Source organism: Lissotriton vulgaris, chromosome 6 (assembly GCF_964263255.1).
Source record: "Lissotriton vulgaris chromosome 6, aLisVul1.2, whole genome shotgun sequence".
In the NCBI taxonomy this organism is placed as follows: domain Eukaryota; kingdom Metazoa; phylum Chordata; class Amphibia; order Caudata; family Salamandridae; genus Lissotriton; species Lissotriton vulgaris.
The window spans coordinates 838,660,706-838,679,274 of record NC_141694.1 but is presented as its reverse complement, the minus strand read 5'-3'; the positions used below and the strand labels follow the sequence as shown (position 1 = coordinate 838,679,274).

The window sequence follows — 18,569 nt, the reverse complement described above, 5'->3', positions numbered from 1 at the left end:
TAAAACACATGGCAATGTGGAGCTCGTTTTGTTGACTATTGTTTGAAATATAAGATTGGTTTCAGAGAGAAAACTATTTATGTTCTGTTACACCAGATTGCCCTGTTAATATTGACAGAGTTAGGTTGCATATTATACAGATGAGGGACTTACCACTACCAATATTTCTCCAGTGAAAGTGTCTTCCTCAATATCATTACATTACAATACTTTCTGTCCAAGATGACAAATCTAGGAAACATTTTTAATTTTAAAATAATATCTCCCCTCTAAAATCTAATATCACCTGGGAGCATGTGGCACCTTACTGAGCAAGTAGTTCTTTCCTACTCACAGTGAGGGTTGTAGGGTTCTTGTACCTAAAGGGACACTTGTTCCATCCAGCAATGATTGCAAACTCTGCAAATGGCAGGCAGGCACTTTTCAATTGGGTTACAGGCTGTTACAGAAAAAAAACACTGGTAGTGCTGGCCAATGTGTGGCTACCCAATGCAAACTCACCCAGACTGAGATTTCGGCTTGGCTTAGACACTCTTGCAGAAGTGGGGGAAGTACAATTCCAGTTGTTCTTTAGTCAGATGCCTTTCTGCCCAACACAAAATTTTATTTTAGGAATTGCACATCTTTATAAGCACCATGCAGGTTCTTGGTAGAGAAGGGCGGGGTCAGGGTTTTCAAGAAGGGTAGAATCTCACTGATAATGCCCAATCACAGGGAAATGGGAAGAGAGCAAAACATCATCTAATCACTTCCTGTCCTGAGGAAATGGAGGAAACTGAGTTACCTAACTAGGTATATAAAGGCCACACATCAGTGTCTCAGCATATGCGCTGGGATCCTGGACTGCACCCTGATGCATATTCTTTGTGTTTTGCAGGCAAGTTGAAAGTGGGCTATGAAGGAGAGTGTGAGGATGTTCTGGCTAAGAGATGTGATGGTGTCCTGGATTGTGCCCTGATGCCTCCTCCTTGCTTTTGCAGGCAGTAGCCATGTGTAAAAGACCTTAGTTAATCTGGACCCCTAATGAAATAGTGGGATGTTCCTAGTGAACATGGATGAGTACAATCCAGGTCCTTCAAAAGCAACCAAATATTACAAATTACTCTTGCAAAAATTCCGGTGAGCTATCGGTTACGGGAATTTTTGCAAGAGTAATTTGTAATATTATTAGGTGGGCATACAATCTGCTACATGCAGCCCCAGAATCCTTAAGACATTTGTTAAAATTTGAGTTTTCTAGAGAGGAAGCGTTTGGGTACACATTTAATAAGAATATGGCAAAAGCCATGGAGGTCTCACAATGCACGGTTGCAATTTTACAGTAGTTGTCTCCAGCACACCTGAAACTGTTTTTAAAACATTTGGCCCCTAGAATCAGTTTTGAATATGATAAAGATCACTGTTGTCAATTGAAGCACTATAAACGGTTCGCTGAACAAAAGGAATTCAAATATTCTGTCCCTTACTTGACTTTTCAATTAAAGCATGGCGTAAGGCGGTGTGTTTTACTTTTACGTCGGTACAAAAGGGGGTGGTGATGGACGGAGCATCTGAATCAATCAAACACTCACACTCAGTCAAAAGATCTGGGTTTAATCCATCACGTTCTTTAGCCTACTCTGCCACCCCAGTTCAGACATGGCTATATGCAAATCAGTCTGACCCTGTGCCTCAGGGGAACAGTCCAGCCCGAACTGCCAAGCCATGTCTACCCTGGACAGGAAACAAGCTTCCGAGGACCGGTTTCTGGCATTTCAGCCGTCTTCAGCCCGGCTTGCTTGAATCCAGTGGCAAAGTGAGCAAGGGACTCACGTCTGAGCATACACTGTCACACATATGGCGGCCAAAAGCGGTACCAAACGGGGTGGTGATGGACGGAGCATCTGAATCAATCAAACACTCCCATCCAGTCAAAAGATCTGGGTTTAATCCATTAACATTCTTTAGCCCACTCTGCCACCCCAGTTCAGACAAGGCTATATGCAAATCAGTCTGACCCTGTGCCTCATGGGAACAGTCCAGCCCGAACTGCCAAGCCATGTCTTCCCTGGACCGGAAACAAGCTTCCGAGGACCAGTTTCTGGCATTCCAGCCGTCTTCAGCCCGGCTTGCTTGAATCCAGTGGCAAAGTGAGCAAGGGACTCACGTCTGAGCATACCCTGCCACACATATGGCGGCCAAAAGCGGTACAAAAGGGGGTGGTGATGGACGGAGCATCTGAATCAATCAAACACTCACACCCAGTTAAAAGGTCTGGGTTTAATCCATCACCGTTCTTTAGCCCACTCTGCCACCCCAGTTCTGACATGGCTATATGCAAATCAGTCTGACCCTGTGCCTCCTGGGAACAGTCCAGCCCGAACTGCCAAGCCATGTTTTCCCTGGACCGGAAAAAAGCTTCAGAGGACCGGATTCTGGCATTCCTGCCATCTTCAGCCCGGCTTGCTTGAATCCAGTGGCAGAGTGAGCAAGGGACTCACGTCTGAGCATACCCTGCCACACATATGGCGGCCAAAAGCGGTACAAAACAGGGTGGTGATGGATGGAGCATCTGAATCAATCAAACACTCACACCCAGTCAAAAGATCTGGGTTTAATCCATCACCGTTCTTTAGCCCACTCTGCCACCCCAGTTCAGACATGGCTATATGCAAATCAGTCTGATCCTGTGCCTCATGGGAACAGTCCAGCCGAACTGCCAAGCCATGTCTTCCCTGGACCGGAAACAAGCTTCCGAGGACCGGTTTCTGGCATTCCAGCCGTCTTCAGCCCGGCTTGCTTGAATCCATTGGCAAAGTGAGCAAGGGACTCACGTCTGAGCATACCCTACCACACATATGGCGGCCAAAAGCGGTACAAAAGGGGGTGGTGATGGACGGAGCATCTGAATCAATCAAACACTCACACCCAGTCAAAAGATCTGGGTTTAATCCATCACCGTTCTTTAGCCCACTCTGTCACCCCAGTTCAGACAAGGCTATATGCAAATCAGTCTGACCCTGTGCCTCATGGGAACAGTCCAGCCCGAACTGCCAAGCCATGTCTTCCCTGGACCGGAAACAAGCTTCCGAGGACCGGTTTCTGGCATTCCAGCCGTCTTCAGCCCAGCTTGCTTGAATCCAGTGGCAAAGTGAGCAAGGGACTCACGTCTGAGCATACCCTGCCACACATATGGTGGCCAAAAGCGGTACAAAAGGGGGTGGTGATGGACGCAGCATCTGAATCAATCAAACACTCACACCCAGTCAAAAGATCTGGGTTTAATCCATCACCGTTCTTTAGCCCACTTTGCCACCCCAGTTCAGACATGGCTATATGCAAATCAGTCTGACCCTGTGCCTCATGGGAACAGTCCAGCCCGAACTACCAAGCCATGCCTTCCCTGGACCGAAAACAAGCTTCCGAGGTCCGGTTTCTAGCATTCCAGCCGTCTTCAGCCCAGCTTGCTTGAATCCAGTGGCAAAGTGAGCAAGGGACTCACGTCTGAGCATACCCTGCCACATATATGGCGGTCAAAAGCGGTACAAAAGGGGGTGGTGATGGACGGAGCATCTGAATCAATCAAACACTCACACCCAGTCAAAAGATCCAGGTTTAATCCATCACCGTTCTTTAGCCCACTCTGCCACCCCAGTTCAGACATGGCTATATGCAAATCAATCCGACCCTGTGCCTCTTGGGAACAGTCCAGCCCGAACTGCCAAGCCATGTCTTCCCTGGACTGGAAACAAGCTTCCGAGGACTGGTTTCTGGCATTCCAGCCGTCTTCAGCCCGGCTTGCTTGAATCCAGTGGCAAAGTGAGCAAGGGACTCACGTCTGAGCATACCCTGCCACACATATGGCGGCCAAAAGCGGTACAAAAGGGGGTGGCGATGGACGGAGCATCTGAATCAATCAAACACTCACACCCAGTCAAAAGATCTGGGTTTAATCCATCACCGTTCTTTAGCCCACTCTACCACCCCAGTTCAGACATGGCTATGTTCAAATCCCCTTTTGTACCGCTTTTGGCCGCCATAAGTGTGGCAGGGTATGCTCAGACGTGAGTCCCTTGCTCACTTTGCCACTGGATTCAAGCAAGCCGGGCTGAAGACGGCTGGAATGCCAGAAACCGGTCCCCGGAAGCTTGTTTCCGGTCCAGGGAAGGCATGGCTTGGAAGTTCGGGCTGGACTGTTCCCATGTGGCACAGGATCAGACTGATTTGCATATAGCCATGTCTGAACTGGGGTGGCGGAGTGGGCTAAAAAACGGTGATGGATTAAACCCAGATCTTTTGACTGGGTGTGAGTGTTTGATTGGATCAGATGCTCCGTCCATTACCACCCCCTTTTGTACTGCTTTTGGCCGCCATAAGTGTGGCAGGGTATGCTCAGACGTGTGTCCCTTGCTCATTTTGCCACTGGATTCAAGCAAGCCGGCCTTAAGACGGCTGGAATGCCAGAAACCGGTCCTCAGAAGCTTGTTTCTGGTCCAGGGAAGGCATGGCTTGGCAGTTCGGGCTGGACTGTTCCCATGAGGCACAGGGTCAGACTGATTTGCATACAGCCATGTCTGAACTGGGGTGGCAGAGTGGGCTAAAGAACGGTGATGGATTAAACCCAGATCTTTTGACTGGGTGTGAGTGTTTGATTGGTTCAGATGCTCCGTCCATTACCACCCCCTTTTGTACCGCTTACTTTTACGTCCGTGTATGAAAACAACAGGAGAAAACCCATATACCACGTTGGGATGGGTGTATCATGTGAGTAAAAACAGTTCCCAACAGGTATTATGCGGAGACAATTTTGAAAGTGTATGCAATAAGCATTACAAAGAAAGGAAACCAAGGAGTCAAGAAATTGTCAGAGAAAGTAGTCTTATTTGCATAAATGATAAGAAACTTTCAAAGGTCAATACAGTTAAAGCAGCACTGTACAGAGTGGATCTTGTGACAACCCGGTGTCACTTGGTGCAGGTGCTATATACAATTAGTGACATGTGAGTGTGCAAGTGTTTAAAAACAACAGCAATGGCGACGCATTAAACAAAATTTCAAACATCCGATAATGGCCCCAACAGAGACAAGTAACCTTTACTTGAAACAAAATAATTAGATTGGGAGCACAAGACGTGAAATGCGTCGTGAGATTCAAGCTGTCTAGTCGACGGCGTTTCGATCCCAGTTGTTCGGGATCCTCATCAGGACGGGGTTGTCGATGAGAACAGTGCTGTGGGTATAAAGGGCAGTTTCAGCGCGTGGTCAGGGGAAGGAGAATGCGCAGGGGAAGGGGGTGTACGAGTGCTCAGTCCGAACTAATTTGCGAACTACGGAGTGTCATGAAGTGGGGGGTGAGGGCCGGAACGGGACAGGGGTAAGTGATATAGGGGGTGTCTAGGGTCTTGCAGATTACGGGGTAAAAACCATTATTGATTGCTCAGGTTGGTTCGCCGCATATGGAAGGTGGAAAACTCACACTAAGACTTTGACAGGATGACGTGGTAGAAATCCTGGTTCGTGGACTCGATCGTCCAAGGTTACTGGGGGATAAATGATAAACAGAGATTTAGAGGTGGACTACAAATAATAGTCAAGACTCGAGACCCTGGTATCAGAAATTACCTGAATGGTTCTTCCGTCTGGGCAGCGAGCGGTACTGGCAAGTCCTGCAGGAGGCCGGGAGGGGAGGGGAGGGGAGAGAAAGGACAAGTACTTAGCGTGAGCCCCATTTGGCATCAACAGGTCAGCTACAATTCTAGAATTACGAGGGCGCTCAAGGCGCGCTCCAGAAAGTCCATTACCTGACTGAATCAGGAAGGTTGGCCGTAACCGGGGGTCTGCTGTCACAACGGGATGCAGGCAATGAATGCGCTAGCTGTCCGCGGTTGTGTTCTGCCTAGATAAGAGTCAGGAAGTGAGCGGCCTGGGGGCGGAGTCGCGTGGTTCTAGGGGGCGGGGAAGTGGGAGTATACCGGTAAGACATTGGCTGTACCGGGGCAGGGAGGCAGTTCCTGGCAACAGTGAGGGGGGACTAAGGAATGTTTGCATGGTTGCCTGGGTGACACTCGAGAGAAATGAGTCAGCAATGATTAGGACGAGCATGCATGTTGCGGAGGGTGGGCGGGGGTTAAGTCACGTTCAGGTAGTGGATGAACGTGAGGCTGGTTTGAGCAGTGGTCAATGGAATAGTCCCTTGTTATACAATTGAAAGATATTTCAAATTATAAATGTACATAATTACAAGAGGCATTTAAGGATAAATGTATCTCATAAAAGGTGTCAAGGCATTTTTCAGGTCATATCGACATCACATTTGTTTACATCACTAAGGAGACACTTAGAGGAGAGGTAGAGATATACAGTTAGAGATAGTGGTAGAGGAGTTAGATGGAGATGGTATTTGTCCACTCATCAAGGGTATTTAACCCTTGGTTTACCGAGTCCACTCGTGCAATCGATTTGCATTCTGCTCTGTTAAGAAGGGCTGACATGTTACCGCCCCTGATGGGCAGTGTAGGTTTTTCGATGACTAACCATTTTAGGTCGGTATCTGTATGTGACTTTACCAGGAAGTGTGCGACCAGTGGGGCTGTAAGGACTTTACAGTTAATTCTGCTTTTGTGCTGTATTATCCGTTGTTTGACCATTTGGGTGGTTTGGCCAATATAGATTAGTTCACATGGACAACGGATAGCATAGATGACGTTTTGAGTCTTACAGTTTGAATGGTGAGTAAGTTGGTGAGTCAGTCCATTATAAACAAATTCTTTGGTGTTATAGGTTAGTTCACACACACTGCATGATTGGCATTTGAAGTGTCCAATTACCGGTGGCAATCCCCAGGCTGCAGTGATGCTATGTTTGTCCGTGTTGGTAGTGGGCCATGTGATGGCGCGAACCAGATGATTTGCGATGTTACTGCCTCTCTGGTATGAGAACAGCGGTGGTTCATGGAATTGTTCATCAAACCTCAGTACTCTCCAGTTTTTCTTGATTATTTTTGCAACTCTGTTGCTGTCTGGGCTGAAGACAGAGACAAACGGGATTCTGTTCATGGGTTTTTGGTTTTGGTTTGGAACTAGTAGATTTTCGCGATGGTTATACCATGCGCGTTTCTTGGCTTGGTTGATCAGGCGTCGTGGATATCCCCTGTTGATGAGTTTTGTGGCCAGGACGTCTGCCTCCCTGAAATAGTCCTTGCGCCATTTACAATTGCGCCGGATTCGGAGGAATTGGCCAAATGGAAGACCATCTCGTAAGCCTCTTGGGTGGTTACTCGAGTAATGTAGTAGGGTATTGCGTTCAGTTGGTTTGCGGAAGAGCGATGTTCCCAGTTTTCCTTCTTCCGCGTGTATAATGACATCCAAGAATGGTAGATCATTTGGTTTGGTCTCACTTGTGAATTTGAGATGTTCTTGTGATGAATTTAGCCAGAGCATGAAAGGTTGTAAAGAGTCGGCAGTTCCATTCCAAATCAATAAAATGTCATCTATGTATCGACGCCACAGATGGATTTGGGGTCGATACGGGTTGATGGGGTTCAGAATCAATGTTTTTTCTAGGTTGTGGACATACAGGATGGCAAAGTTCGGGGCAAAACAGGCGCCCATAGATACTCCCTTGATTTGAAGGTAGTATGTGTTCTTATACATGAAGTAGTTGTTTTGTAATGCCACTCTCAGGAGGTCCATGATAAAGTCAGTAGGGATTTTGGCAGGTTGGGGTCTAGAGCTTAGTAGATTTTTGATTACCTCCAGACCTTCGTCATGGGGAATGTTAGTATAGAGGGACTCGATGTCCAGGCTGGCCATGGTTTGGGCGTCTAACTCAAAGGGTTGGTCCTCTATGGTGTTGATTAAGTCCATTGTGTCTCGTATGTAGGTGTCGGTGATGGGTACAAATTCCTTAATCACTGCATCCAGATATTTGCCCAGAGGTTCCAAGATTGAACCACAACCTGATACGATGGGGCGTCCAGGTGGGTTATTGGCGTCTTTGTGGATCTTAGGGAGGACATACAGGACCGGGGTCCGAGGGTGAGGGTTGTTCAAGAATTCAAATTCCTTCTTGGTGATGATACTCATGTCCCTGGCTGTAGTGGTGATACAGAGGATCTTTTGTCTGATATCGGCCAAAGGGTCTTTGGAAAGAACCCGATAGTGTTCACGGTTGGTGAGTTGTCGCTCCACTTCTGTATCATATTGTGTATTATTTAGAACCACAATTCCACCGCCCTTGTCTGCGGGCTTGATGACAATTTCCGAATTGTTTTGCAGGGTAGTCAAGGCTTCTTTTTCTGCCAAGGGTAGGTTGTACGGGATGAAACGCGGGGAAGTTTTGAGGTCCATTACTTCTTTTAGGACGAGCCGCTCAAATGTCAAAATTTCAGGTGTCATCTGGCTGGATGGCGGATTGAAAGTAGATGGAAGTCTGAATGGGGAGACTTGATTCTGTCCGGTGTTAGGTTTATCAGAGAAGAAGTATTTCAATCGTATTCTTCTGAAAAATTTGAGAAGGTTCGATTGGAGTTCCAGGAAGTTGGTTCTAACTGTAGGCACAAATGAAAGACCACGCGATAGGAGTCCAGTTTCTTCCGGGGTCAGAGTGTGGTCTGATAAATTGAAGATGGGGATGGACATGGCAGTTGTGGTTGCTTCCTGAGTGTCGGTTATTGCTGTTGTCCCCATTGGTAATACCGGTTGCGGGTTTGGCGAAAACCTGGAACTGGGGGTTGATATGGTTTGTTTCTGGTTTGTCGGTTTTGTGGTGGTGGTGGGTGTTGTCCGCGTCCGCGGCCTCGTCCTAAAAAACCGGGGGGTAATAGTGGCTGTGGTCCAGAAGTTGTTGCAACTGCGTCCTCTGCAGAGCTATTGGAGGAGACAGAGAAGGTGACTCGTTGGTTGTTCCTGTATCGTCCCCAGTTCTGTGTTCTTGGAGGACTCCCTTTAGCCACTTTCTTAGCTAGCTGGGATGGTACTAATAACACTAAAGCAGTGGTTCCCAAACTTTTTTGATCCGTGGCTTCCTTGACCTAATTGGCAGTTGGCTGTGGCTCCCCACCATTTTTTTACCGGTGGGCGTGTGGGGGGGGGGATATAAGCCAGACCTCTGGAGTACTTCCTGTTGTCTTCCTTAAGTTAATTGGGATGCAATGAAGGTATTATAATTATATTTGTAACAAAATAAAAAGATAACAGTTGTTTAATAAACTTGTTAAGGGAGAAACGATACAAGATTAATAGCCAAATATGTTTTCATGCAACTTTTTCAACCACACAACAATATTTTCAAATGCTGAAAATACAGCCCTGCACACACACACACACACAATAAACACCATCGCAGCAAATGTAACAACACCCACACCAATTCAGCACATGCTGTGGAGCACACACACCAAGCATTACAGCAGGTGATTTGAAAAGGGAAGGCTGATCTGGCAAACACACAAATAAACCACAAATGATCGACATGCACCCCACGGTAAGGGCTTGTTGGGCCAAAAACAAAACAAACAATACATGAAAAAAAATTGGCCTGCAAAGGATCAAGAGGACGGATTCTGAACTGAATGTGGTTTGTTTGTTGCAGTAGGCACCATTAGTCATTTTTTGGAGTTTGTTATTAAAATAATAAAAGCACATTAAATCTACTTGAAGGACTTGCAATTGTAATGGTCCTTGGTTTATGATGGGAAAGTTAGATTTTAAATGCTATTTTAATATTTTTGGCGGTACATTTGCTATATCCTCCATCATATTGTACTTTAGGAATTCACAAGTCCTTTGATATAAAATTATTGTTGGCTCAAAACGGGGCTTAGGAAGTGGTAACATGTTTGGTTACTCCTATCACCACCTTTAATCTTTTTTAATTTGTCGTCCTCAGCAGCCGCCATCTTAGGTGAAGGCTTTTTTTTAGGTCTGGCATTAGCCAAGACTAGCATTATATGCATAATAAACTTACTGAAAGGGACTTTTAGCCACCTCTCCTTATACATAGGCATCTTGCTTCATTCACAATTTGCTTCCGTTTGGATGGTAGGTGAAACAGAGGGAACCCCATTTCAAAAATATTTTAGTCTTGCCTAAGAGTTTCTGCATGGTCAGCAAAGCAAGGAAACATTTTCCAATAGTCACCCAGCAGCACCAACCCTCCCTCCCATGTCCCCCCCACCCCCTGGAAAGGTAGTTAAACTGAGTGGGTAAAAAGAACGGAACAAAAAACTTGGTGCACGGAATCATTGTACAAACAATGGACAGCACACTAAAGTGTACCCTTATGTAAGATAATAAACATTGAACCATTAATTAAGGGCTTGTTTGGCGTGCACCAGTAATTTTAAAACATTTTGAGACAGATGGTTTTTTGAAAACATATGTGCAAGTATCCCGCAAATTTACAAGAACAATTGTTTTCCCTCTTTTGCCACGTGCATTATTTTAGATTGTAGAGGAATACCAACCACTGATTTCACTTTCTGCGAGATACTGCTTGTTACCTGCATTTTTGCTTTCAACAAGCTTTCATACAGTTCAATTATTTTCTTAATGTTCGCACAAAATGCATTAATTGATACGTTCTTCCATGATTTTAATATAAGAAAAAGCAACTATATTCTAGTGATATTCTCAGAGTTGTAGGCCCGAGAAATGTAAATTATTCACTAACAACTTGGCAAAATAACTTCCAAGTGTAATTGTGCTGAACTGTAATGCGAAACCAGAGGTACAGGGTCCCTTTGAAACAGAAGCAGGGCCTCAAACAGATCGATGCGGTGCAACGCGCACAACAGGCAGAATTAATTTAAAGCCCTTCCAGCTGTGTGAGGCGATAGATTACAAGATTGAAAGCAGCGCGGCGCCCCTGGCTTCTCATCACGGCGCACCGGGGTGCCGCGGCGCACAATTTGGGAACCACTGCACTAAAGGTATATGTGATCTTTGTAAAGGTGGGCAACAAGATCTGCTCCACGTTCTATTAATCTGTCCTAATGAGAGCATAGTTATGGCCCGCCGACGTTACATAATCCCATTACAATTAAAGTACAACGCTTTCTCTGCTCAAAATTTAATTACATTGTGTAACTCTCCGGTTAATGAATATATGTGTCATAACCTGTTTAAGTTTTTAAAAAGCTTCTTGAAGCTGTTTTAAACAAAAAGTACAATCAGAAGATTTTTTTCTATTCTATTTAATTCATTCAAATGTTGTCTGAGTAGGTGGCTAAACATCATCACTGTATTATCTTGTAGTGAGCTTAAAAAAGCAAAAGTGTTTTAGCTAAGCATTTTTATGAGTATTTGAAATTATTTAAATTTTGTATTTGTTGATCTCAGTTGAGGTCTGGATCCAATAAAAGTTTCGCTGAAAGTCATTGGGAGGCAAGTTGACACAGCAGAAGGCGAGCTATTTCTTCCTAGACACGGGGAGCCCGATTCACAGAATGAACTTAAGACTAAATCCTAAACTTACTACTATTTGGTATTCACAGAATGCACCAACTACTTTCAGGATTCACAGAATGCACTTACTACTTTCGGGATTCAGAGAATAAACTTACTACTTTCGGTATTCACAGAATAGATTTAAGACTATAACTTTACGTCTGCACTCGGGCCGTAAATTCCGGCCCGGAGGCGGAGCTTCCGGCTTGGGGGCGGAGCTTGTGGCCCGGAGGCGGGGCTTGCGGCATAGAGGAGGAGCTTCTGGCTCAAAGGTGGGGATTTAGCCATGGCTGAAATCTCCACCTCTGGACCGCAAGCACCGCCTCCAGGACAGAAGCTTCCCCTCTGGGCCGCAAGCCCTGCCCCCAAGCCGGAAGCTCCGCCTCCGGGCCAGAATTTACGGCCCGAGTGCGGACGTAAAGTTAGTAGTCTTAAATCTATTCTGTGAATATCGAAAGTAGTAAGTTCATTCTGTAAATCCTGAAAGTAGTAAGTTTATTCTGTGAATCCCGAAAGTAGTAAGTGCATTCTGTGAATACCAAATAGTAGTAAGTTTAGGATTTAGTCTTAAATTCATTCTGTGAATCGGGCCCAGGAAGAACAAGATGCAAAGTCATCTGCCAACTCTGTTAGCAAAATCACAGGCTTCAGGGAGTGAATGGCTTGTAGTTCAGGTGAATATGGCTTCAACTGTTTTAATTGTTCCTTGGGCTCATCTTCATCTCACCTATTAAGATTTTGGGGTCCAGTGTCTCAGGACTACTCACTTTACATTTCCATTCTGATGGAGGTAACTCAGGCCTTTCAGTGGGGGCTTCAGGAGAGGCTATTGAGCAAGGGTTTTCTTTCCTGCTTCCTGCTCCCAGAGTCATTACTACAGACGGCTATTGAAGGGGATGGTGAGCCACTCAGCTGTGCCATCATATCTAGGGGAGATGGTCACAGGCACAACTTCAGATGTCTTTGAAATAGAAAGAATTAACAACAGTTAACTGAGCATTGCTTTATTTCACACCAAGGATTGTCAATCAATCAGTTTTGATGTATACAGGCAATTAGGTAGTCGGGAGCTTTCTCCAGCATCAAGGGGAACAGTTCCCTCATTTCTATGAGATCTATTGTGTTGGGAATGTATGAAATTGCATTATTAGTTGAAAGGGGTGGCAGCCCCACTCAAATAATTAACACAATCCTTTTCAGGGTGAACCAAAAAGTCACTAAATAAACATGATCGCAACCCTCTGCTTGCTTGGCACAAAAGTAATCAGGCTTAACTTAGAAGCATAACGTAAAGTATTTATCCATTACACAACCAGCAATAAAGTGAAAACACACCACACAAGCAAAATACCTAACAAAATTAAGAAATATAGATTAGAAGCAAAATGTGTGGGGGAATATCTCACCAAGGATGTCAAAGTCGAAGACAGATTTATTTGATTGCTATTTCATGCAATCATAAAAGCACATATATAAAACAAACATATTAATTTTAAAAAGTATTATAAAGTGAACATCCTGTACATAAATCACTATTCAATGGATTGTCCATACCATTAAAGAATCACTAAAACAAACACATTATTACATGAAATAACAATAAAAGCATGATTCATATAGTTTATAAATTCATCAATAATACAAATATGCCCTTTGCGTCTAATTGACCTTTACAATTCAATTACCATACTTTTCCTGTGGTTGACTATTTGCTTTTAAGAACATTGCTATCTTCCAAGTACTATGTATGTTATCCAAAAATTGCAATGCAATAAACCCTGGACGTTATTGTCTGATCCCTAAAAGTTTTAGGATTGGAACAATCCACACATTCGTCAAGTATCCATAGAATTTACAAAACAAAAACACGTGTATGGTGGATTGAACTGAATGATTGTCACATGGACACAGTTGCAATTCTCGGGCCCAGTCATTCATTATAGGAAGACTAACAATTCTATGAAAGATCCCCAGCCTAAATTTTGTCAATAGAAACCGATCTTAACCCCCAGGAACGATTGTCAAATATGGCTGATTATTAAAAGTGGTTAAAATCAGCAGGTTCTGGTGAACGCTAGGCCTTAAAATCTGAGCTGATGATCTTGTCTTATCCAAGAGCTGTAGACTCTCTTTTTTAAAATCCTTTCTCCTAACCATATGTAAGGTGCTTGGGTCGGTAAAGTATTCAGGGTGCCCGAGATTCTTCATAAAATCGCGGACATACCTTACCCAAGGAATCTTTAAGGCCCCTTCCAATTTCAGACCATCCATCAGAATGTCTCTATTTAGCTGGGTCTCTATTTTTGTCCACACTCTATGCCACAAGAGGATGGGTTCTAATTTTATGAGGTCCGAAATATGTTGTACGTTCAGGTCCGCATGACAAATGTACGCGGATGTACTGGTCGGGACTGACAGGATATATCTCAAAAATGTATTTTCTACTGTTTTCAATGAGTTTTTATCAGCAAAGCCCCAAACGCCTGCTCCATACATAGCATTGGAGGCGCTTTTGGCTTTGTATATCTTAATAAGCTCCACAGGGGAGCGCCTACCCAATTTTCTTGAAAAGTTTACAAGGACCATAGTAGTCCTTGAGAATGCTAGTTTTTTTGCTGATACGGCTTGAGACCATAAATCTTTTTGATCAAAGAGTATTTCAAGATATGAGAATCTCTTTGTGGGCTCTATCTTTTGTCCATCCACAAACATGTCCTTACATCTATGGCTTCCACAACCACACCTCATTATGAAGGTCTTTGATGTATTAACCCTGAGGCCAAGACCACTCATGAAATTAAAGAAATTATCTAACACCCTCTGTAAACCTACTTGCATGTGTGGCATTAAAACCGCGTCATCCGCATAAAGGAGAGCGGGTATGGGATGTCCAGCTATTTGAGGAAAGTCATAACAATCCTTGATCAGTGCCTCTTCCAGACCGTTAATATAGAGGTTAAAAAGAAAAGGGGCCAGAACAGATCCTTGTCTGACCCCTTCTTTATAGGAAATGGGGCGGTGCATTCACCAATCAGATTAACCCCTTCCATGCTCATGACGAGCTCAGCTCGTCATGCAGTACACTGCTTGTGTGCTCATGACGAGCTGAGCTCGTCATGAACAATGGGATTTAAGGGACACCAGCACCAGGGGAGAATTACTGTAGCATTCAAGGTGTTAAATCATACTCGCCCCTGGGAATTATTCTGTAGGCCCCTAAGGAAAATAAATATTGAGCTTCCACCCCCATCACCTTAAGAATCTCCCAGAGCTTCTCATGCTGCACACAATCAAATGCAGCGGTGAGGTCCACAAAAACTTTAAAAAAAAGTCTACCCCCTTTCACCCACCTGTATTTCCCTACAAGGATGGCTAAGTTTAAGCTCTGCTCAGTTGTACCCAGGCCCTGACGGAAACTATATTGGATATGAGAGAGGACTTTATTATCCTAAGTCCATACGCGTAATTGTTCTAAAATTAATCAAAGAGTCCAATAATGAAATGGGCCTATAATATCCAGGGTCCTGGCGATTCCCTTTTTTAAAAATTGCCTCAATGGTTGACTCAGCCCATGTCTCCAAAAAGGGAGCAAAACAACTTGTGTTAATTACCTGGGTAATGAGGGGGGCCCCATTAGGCCAAATTTGCCTTAAACAAATCAACCGGGACCCCGTCTGGCCCGGGTGTCTTGCCACCCTGGCTTGCAGAAATAGCTCTGTTAACTTCTTCCAGTGTAAACTGGAAATTACAATATTGGGTAAAAGAATCCAAAGAATTGTTCTTGTGGCTAGTCTCAGAATTACCCACAGCGTCATATACCTTTGCAAAGTGATCAGACCAGAGGTCATCACTTATAGCAATTTCCATTGTAGGGCTACCTTCGGGGTTCAAGAAGGGTACTTTAACAGCTATCTAGAAGATGAGCTGTCTCCCATTAATGAGTCCTTATGCAGGGATTCCCAAGCATCATTTCTCAAGGCGATTTTTCTTTTCTTAAGCGATAATCTATAGTCAACCTTTGCCTGTCTCATACCAAGGATTTCAGGTCAAACAGTATTGGGGGCAGCTTCTTCTTTCTCTCTGGGTAATATATCTTCCAGGGAGGAAGAACTTGCCTGTGGAATCTCTGTGTTGAGTATTCCCATAGTTGATCTCAATGGTTCTGCATCCAATGATTTTTCAACAGCTATCTCAATCAATCAATCAATCAGGAGTTTGTAAAGTGCGGCTACTCACCCGCGCGGGTCTCAAGGAACTCACAGGATCAAAAACCATGGCTAGATCTCTTGGCCACCAGTAGCATGTTTCTGGGCCCAGGGGCTTCAGCAGGGGAACCATATGTAATTCAGCTGACAGAGGGTCTTCTCTATGACTTCCCTGATTCCTGGAGTGATTCAGAAGGTTAAATCAGACTAGGTTCCGATTCTGTTGGAGGACCTATTCTAGCCGAGGAGAAACTTGCAGTTATCAGTTGCACTCCATTGGGTGATTACATCAGACCCTGCTCCTCTGTTAGCACTGAATCTCTCTGGAGAGATTACACCTGGTGGTTTGGAGCTTGAGAATCTAAACATAAATCTACATGCGAAAGATTGTTCAGAGGAGTCAGCGGTGGTAATTCAGTTATCTAGACATCTGTCTACCCTTACGGTTTATGTCAGGCACTGGAGATCATTTTCAACATGCTGCTCCTCAAATTATTTCCCCTAGTGATTGTGAGCTGATGAAGTTCCTTGATTTAATTCAATGTGGGTTTGCATTGGGGCTGGTAATTTCAACACTGAGTGCAAATGGGCAGCAGAGGTTGATAAGTTAGATCCATTCATTTACTGGTTATTGAGGGGTTATTTTCTTAAACATCCTAATATTCATTTAGGGTTCCTTCTTAGGATTTTCCAGTGGATTGAAAAGCTATGCAACTAACTACTTTAGAGCTATTGGAATCAGTGGACCTAAAGGTTCTTTACTATAATGTTCTTTTCCTGATGGCTATTTGTTCAAGACAATGAATTGGGAAGTAGGAGTATTGATTTCTTTTGACCCTTTTCTTTGTTTTTTTGCAGACAGTTATCCTGATACTGAAGTCTTCCTTTGTGCCTAGAGTTTCAATTGACTTTCATGTTTAACAAGACCCGTTCATTTGCTGTATTATCCTAACGCACAAGTTACTTACCTTCGGTCACGATATATATGTAAGAAACAGTAGTTAGTATTAGATTCCTTACCTTAGAATATCCCCAGGCGTCAGACTGGATCTGGAAACTTTTATGTAGCAGTACACTTGCGTGTCGGTAGGCGTCGTCTGTGGCTCCGCGTCCGTCGTCGGCATAGTTGGCGCCGGGATGACGTCGCCGGAGTACTTAGACGCCGCCCTCGCTCGCTGACGTCAGTTCTTATACACAGCTTTTCCACGCCAGAAATGCAGAGCCATGATAAAAACCAACACTGGTGCCATGAAACTAGGGACCTGAAAGGGGATGACCTTAACGCTAGATATCGGTTCGCAGAACGGGGAGGATGGGTGGGGCGGTAAGGAATCTAATACTAACTACTGTTTCTTACAGATATATTGTTACCGACGGTAAGTAACTTGTGCATCTGAAAGAAACAGGTTAGTATTAGATTCCTGTCCTTAGAATAGATACCCCAGCAATAACAACCCCGGTGGTGAGTCTGCGAACCAATAATCACACCAGAAAGTCCTGGAGGACGGAACGGCCAAGAAGCCATCCCTCTGGACTTGGTTGTCCAGGCAGTAGTGTCTTGCGAACGTGTGCAGCGAGGCCCACGTAGCTGCCCGACAGATGTCCTGCAAGGGGACTCCCCGGCCCAGGGCACTAGTAGCCGCCGTGGCCCGAGTGGAATGGGCCCTCAGACCAACAGGATGCTCCTTCTTAGCCAAAGAGTAGCATGTCTTGATGCACAACACGACCCACAGAGAGATGGTCCCTTCTTAGCGCCCATGGAACCAACAAAGAGTTGGTCATCCACCCGGAACTGGTGTGTGCGATCCAGATAGTATGATAGCGCACGTTTTGGGTCCAGACGGTGGAGCCGCTCTTCCTCCTTAGAGGGATGCAGAGGCGGAAAGAAGGTGTGCAAGGTGGTGGACTGCCCGATGTGGAAGGCTGTGACTACCTTGGGCAGGAAAGAGGGTCTTGTCCGCAACAAAACCTTGTCCGGATGGACGGAAAGGAGGCTTGGAGGAAAGAGCCTGGAGCTCACTCACTCTCCTGGCAGAGGTGATGGCAACCAGGAAAGCAGTCTTAAGCGTAAGAAGACGGAGAGGACAGTTATGAAGCGGCTCAAAAGTAGTGCACATCAGGTAGGTCAGAACCAGATTCAAGTCCCACTGGGGCATCACGAAAGGAACAGGGGGAACATATGAGTAATGCCCTTCTAGAACCTATTTACAATCAGGGACTTGAACAAAGAAGGCTGATCAGGTAGCCTTAAGAAGGTGGAAAGGGCAGAAAGGTAGCCCTTGATAGTGCCCAGGCAGGAAGCACAGATGGCGTCGTGAGCTGAGTGACAGAGCTCAGGGCGGCAGTGATTAAGACTCGGGATTCAGTACCGGCTTGGATTAATTGAAGAACCCCGTGAATATGTTATGAGGCTTACGTTTTCCGCTGAGTTGTTAGCCCACCGTTAAGGATTTCAAAGCTAAAGCACTGACGATTGAAAGTATTTATGAATAGAAGGTGGATTCTGTACCTTTGGCTACAATTATTTCGAACTGGGGTTCTAGTATGTTTGCCCTTGTAGTCCTGATGAGGCCTGGATCAAACAGAGGCTGAAACGCGTCGATACACACATTGGAAGACTCCAAAACAAGAGACCTGTCGAACATTGTTAAAAAAAAATATTTAGGAGAGTGCTACTGAGAGAGAGGTTAAAAGTGGTTAAAACCTCATACACTCCCTTCGTTTTAGTTTTAGTTTTGTTTTGGTGATCTAATGTGAAGGAATGTTATGTTAAGGAAATATACATTGACATCCTTGTTTAAATCAGTGGGGCATTAGAACCGTGAGTTTGGTTCCAAAAAAAGTGTATATATGTAAATCTATAGTATATGTGTCTTGTGTGTATATATGAATTGTGTACAGTGTTTGTTCAATGTGAGAGACCAATAATTAAGGGTTA

At 44.7% G+C, this 18,569-nt stretch overlaps 1 protein-coding gene across 1 annotated transcript in view; it reads right to left on the bottom strand.

The window, feature by feature from the left end:
* The window catches only part of LOC147708080 (potassium/sodium hyperpolarization-activated cyclic nucleotide-gated channel 1-like), a 1,712,518-nt gene that overhangs the window by 856,368 nt on the left and 837,581 nt on the right, over positions 1-18,569 (bottom strand). The window lies entirely within an intron of this gene.